This window comes from Canis lupus, chromosome 2 (assembly GCF_003254725.2).
Source record: "Canis lupus dingo isolate Sandy chromosome 2, ASM325472v2, whole genome shotgun sequence".
NCBI lineage: Eukaryota > Metazoa > Chordata > Mammalia > Carnivora > Canidae > Canis > Canis lupus.
In genome coordinates, this window is record NC_064244.1 from 24,993,660 (window position 1) to 24,999,659 (window position 6,000).

Here is a 6,000-nt window from a genome sequence, read left to right on the forward strand (position 1 = left end):
AAATTAGCAAAACAATGAAACACTGAAGATACATCTTTCAAATTCACAAAATCTCTTAGAAAACAGATATTAAGATGATTCTTCTCTTTTGGGATGATGATACTCCTGTTTTACATAGAGTATTGAGAGATTGAGTGTCAAAAATAGACATAGGGATGAGAAAACAGAATTATGGCATATCTCAGAAGTATTCCCCCAAAACACCGTATATCTAGCTATTACATTGTGGAGTTGACACAAATCAAATATAGAAAATTGAGTTTTTGAGGTAATCATATTGCTAATGGAATTCCTGGCCTAAAGAGAGTATTTGAAATTTGAAGCAACCTTTTAGATCCTCCAAATTCTAATGTGTGGGAAGGTAGATAAGAAATTGGCTGAGCAAACAACTAAAGCATGTGCTATAAAGCTATTTGGATGAAGCCAAAGACCAAATTTAAAAAAAAAAAAAAAAGACCTCCAAGAGAGAAGAATCTGAGCGTCATAAAGTAGAGATCTAAAACCAGGAATCAAAATCAGAATCAGAGTTTACTCAAAGAACACTACCCATTCCAAAATGCACTTTTTTTCTCTTCAAAATAGTGATTTTTTTTTTCTTTTGCATGCCATGTACAAAAGTGAGATTGCTGGATCTAATGGTAGTTCCATTCTTAATGTTTCGAGGAACCCCCATACTGTTTCCCGTAATGGCTATACCTATTTTCTGTTAACTTAAAAAAGTGATAGTTGACTCAAATGTTACATTAATTTCAGGTGTACAACATATTGATTTCATAACTCTACGTATTATGCTGTGCCCATAAGTGTAGCCATCATCTGTCACCATACGGTTCTATTATAATACCATTGACTATACTCTCTGTGCTATACCTTTCATCCTGTGACTTATTCATTCCATACTGAAGCTAAAGATTATTTTTCATGTCTTTCTAGAGGGACTTCACAATCCCTTGGACAAATGGTAGATATTTAATATCCCATCTTTAAACAAATGAAGAGTCTATTACCACCATCTTATTCATGTACCATCAGTGTGTATCTGTTGTCTTTATGTTCCACTCAAATTTTTTTTTTTTTGGTGTATCCACTGGAAACACATTTTTTTCCAGCTTTGTGATATTATTTACATAAAACAATATGTACATTTAAGGTGTACAACATGATAATCTGATACATTTATATAGTGCTGGAATGACTAACTCAATAGGGTTAGTTAATACTTCGGTTACCTTACATAAATATCCTGTGTGTGTGTGGTGAGAACATTTGGAGTTTACTCTCAGTAGCTTTCAAGTATATAATACAGTATTAACTATAGTCACCATGCTGTATTATAGGCCCCCAGAATTTATTTATCTTATGATTGGAAGATTGTACTCTTTGAGCAACATCTACCCATTTCTCCCACACCCCTACCCCCAAGCTTCTGGCAACAAGGACTCTACTCTGTTTCTGTGAGTTATATTCCACATATAAGTGATGTTATATAGTGTTTGTCTTTCTCTATATGACTTATTTCACTTAACCAACACTTAGGTTGCTTGCATGTCTTGGATACTGGGAACAATGCTGTAATGGACATGGAAGTACAGATACCTCTTTGAGATCCTAATTTCATTTCCTTTGAATACATATCCAGAAGAGAGACTGCTGGGTCATATGATAGTTTTTTTGTTTTTGTTTTTACTTTGTGAGGAACCAGCACAATATTTTTCCATAACAGTTGCACCGATTTATACTCCCACCAATAGTGGACAAGAATTCCCTTTTCTGCACACCCTTACCAACATGTTATCTCTGGTCTTTTTGATGATAACTACCCAACAGGTATGTGGGTTATGAATTTTGATTTGCATTTCTTTTTTTTTTTTTTTAATTTTTATTTATTTATGATAGTTACAGAGAGAGAAAGAGAGAGAGAGGCAGAGACATAGGCAGAGGGAGAAGCAGGCTCCATGCACCAGGAGCCCGACGTGGGATTCGATCCTGGGTCTCCAGGATCGCGCCCTGGGCCAAAGGCAGGCGCCAAACCGCTGCGCCACCCAGGGATCCCGTGATTTGCATTTCTGTAATGATTAGTGAGTGATATTGAATCTCTTTTCATGTACTTGTTGGCCGTTTATATGTATCATTTGAAAAAATGCCTATTCAGATCCTCTACTCATTTTTTTATTAAGATTGTTTGTTTTGGTATTGAATTGTATGAGTTCTTTATATATTTTGGATATGAACCCATTTTCAGATAGATTGTAGAAACTATCTGCCATTCCATAGATTGTCTTTCATTTGGGTGATTTTTTTTTCTTTTTTTCTGTGTGTCTGTATGTGTGTGTGTGCATGTAACATTTTTTTACCTTTATGTACTTTCACTTGTTTAGTTTTACTTGTGTTTCTGTTTGGTGTCAAATCCCCCCCCCCCAAAAAAAAAAAACATTGCTAAGACCCTAAGACCCAAGAGGAGATTCCCTTATGTGTTCTAGATAGGAGTTTAACAGTTATGGGTCTTATTTTCAAGTCTTGAATTCATTTTGAGTTGACTTTTGTATGTAGTGTAAGATAAGGGTCTATTTTCATTCTTTTGCATGTGGGAATCCAGTTTTCCCAACACCACTTATTGAAGATACTATCCTTGTCATTGAGTATACTGGATCTGTTGTCAAATGGTAGTTGAACAAAAATGTATGAGTTTATTTCTGGGCTTCTGATTTTTTCCCTTTGGTCCATGTCTAATTTATGGCAGTACCATGCTGTTTTTATTACTATAGCTTTATAGTATAGTTTGAAATTAGGAAATGTAATGTCTCCAGCTTTGTCCTTCTTTCTCAGGATTGCTTTGGTATTTCAGGTCTTTTGTGGTTACATATACATTTTAGGAGTTTTTTTCTATTTCATTGAAAGATGTCATTAGGATTTTTGTAAAGATTGCCTTGAACCCACAAATGGCTTTGGATAGGACTGACATTTTAATAATTTTAATTTTTCCAATCCATAAACATAGATGTCTTTCCATTTATTTGGGTTTTCTTCTACTTCTTTTATGAAAATCATATTTGCAGTTAATATTTTACCTACTTTGTTAATTTATAAATATTTCATCGTTTTCGATGCTATTGCGAATAGAATTATTTTCTTCATTTCCTTTACAGATGCTTTGTTATTAGTATATAGAAACACACTGATTTCTATATGTTGATTTCATATAGAAACTTTACTGAATTGTCTTATTAGTTCTTACAAAGTTCTTTTGTAAAGTCTTTAGAGTTTTCTATATACAAGATTATATCATCCATAAACAAAGACAATTTTATGTCTTCCTTTCTGACTTGCTGGCTTTATGCATTTTTTTTTCTTGCTTAATTACTCTGGCTAAGATTCTAATACTATGTTGAATAGGATTGGTTAGAGTGAGAATCTTTGTCTTATTCTTGATCTTAGAGGAAAAGCTTTCAACCTTTTACCATTGAGTATGATATTAGCTGTGAGTTTGTCATATATGTCCTTTATTATGTTAATATACATTACTTCTATATTCAATTTATTGAGCATTTTTATCATGCAAGAATGTATTTTATTTAAAGCTTTTTCTGCACCTGTTGAAGTGATTATATGGTTTTATCTTTCATTGTATTATTGTGGTATATCCTGTTTATTGGTATGTGTATTTTCAACCATGCTTGCATCCTTGGGATAGATCTCACTGGATATGGCATATGATCCTTTTGATGTGATGTTGAATTCATTTTTCTATCATTTTATCGGAAATTTTTGCATCTATATTCATCAGGAATGTTGGTCTATATTCTCCTTTTCTAGTAATCTCGTTATTTGTTTTTTTTGTATTAGGGTGATATTGGCCTCTCAAAATGAGTTTTGGAGTGTTCCCTTTTTATTTATTTTATTTTTGTTTTTGTTTTTGTTTTGGTCTACAGTATAAGATAAAGATCCAATTTGAATTGGATTATCAGTTATACTTTTTTAAATGTTTGGTAGAACTTGCCAGGGAAACCATTAGGTCCCAGACTTTTCTTTTTTGGGAGAATTTTAAATTACTGATTCAATCTTATTTCTCATTATTGATTTGTCCTGATTTTCTTTTTAAATAATTTCATTTAAATTCAATTAATGAATATATAGTGTATTATTAGTTTCAGAGGTAGAGTTCAGTGGTTCATCAGTTGCATATAACACCCAGTGCTCATTACCTCATGTGTCCTCCTTAATACCCATCAACCAGTTATTCCATCCCCCCCCACCTCCCCTGCAGCAACCCTCAGTTTGTTTTAGAGTTAAGTCTCTTATGGTTTGTCTCCCTCTCTAATTTCATTTCATTTTATTTTCTGTTTCATGTTTCAGTCTTGATTAGTTATGTCTCTGGAAATGTATCTATTTCTTCTAGTTTTTCCAATGTGTTGGCATATAATTGTATGTAGTAATATCATACTGTCATTTATATTTCTGTGGTACCAGGCGTAATGTCACCTCTTTCATTTTTTGTTTTATTAATTTGAATCTTCTCTTTTTTCTTAATCTAGCTAACGTTTTATCAGTATTTTTAATATTTTTAAAAAATCTCTTGAATTTTCCATTTTTTTCCTATTTTTGAGGGTCTCTTTTTCACTTGTTTCTACTCTGATCTTTGTTTCTGTCTTTCTTCTGTTAACTTTAGGCTTAGATGTTTATCTGATATCTTTTTGTTGTTGTTGTTGTTGTTAATGTAGGCTATACATTTTTCTTTTAGAACTGCTTTTTGCTTAATCTCATAATTTTTGGTATATTGTGTTTGTATTTGTTTCAACATATTTTTGATGTCCCTTCTGATATCTTTCACACACTGATTTTTCAGGAATATGTTATTTAATTTGTACATATTTGTGATTTTTCCAGTTTTCCTTCCATTCTTAATTTCCAGTTTCATATCATAGTAGTTGGAAAAAGTACTATGTATGATTTTGGTCTTCTTAAATTTGCTAAGGTTTATTTTGTGACCTATCGTATGATCTATCCTACAGAATGCTTCATGTGCACTTGAAAAAAAAAAGTGTGTTTCTCCTGCTGTTGGATGGACGCTCTTCTTTTTAGTTCTCTGGGTCAAGCAGAACCATATCCTGACCTGACATAGGAATTAATTTATGTTATTCAGAATTCAAATGAACTTTGAATTCAAAGAAGGAGCTGTTTGAAACTTTTGGATTATTTCAATTATTGTGAGTGTGGATTTTTTCTAATTATGTGAGGTGTGAACAAACCAAGAATCTGCAGAAATCAAGGACAATCTCTGGTAGACTTTCTTATTCTTCTTCTATATCCAGTTCACTTCTTTTTAGGAAGACTTTACTTTCTTTGTTTTTTGAACTCATACAAGTCCATGTCACATTTTTTGTTTGATGAAATGTGATTAGAACTGGCATGTATCATTTCCATGTAGAAGCTTTAGGAGCAAATGAGTCTTTGCCAATTTTTTCCTACTCCTCACCAGTGCTGCATCACGGAACCCACCAGATAGTAGCTGCTCTGTCATACTGGATCTCAAAAGAATGATAACTTAGGTAGCAAATCCCCAGCTAGTCTGTAATGGGCATGAAGCCTGAGTGAAAAGCAATCCTATTGATTCAGACCACAGAAACTTGGGAATTCCATTTCCTTGGCAAAACCCAGCCAGTATTGATTGATACATATCTGTTTGTATGTTAATTAGTAAAACATAAAAATAAATAAATAAATAAATAAATAAATAAATAAATAAATATTTAAAGATCATGTTATAATCATACCATGGAATACTACTTAGTAATTAAAATAAACACACTTCCCAACAGCAAGAATAATTTTCACAAAGATAATATCAAGCCATATTAAAGGGCTTATATTCCATATAATTCAATTTCTGTGAAGCAAAACTAGAGTATATGTTTTGGCATGTGAGTTTACATGGTAGGACTATAAAGAAAATTTAAGAAGTGATTATTGTGGTTATGTTTAAGTGGCAGGGGACATTAAGTA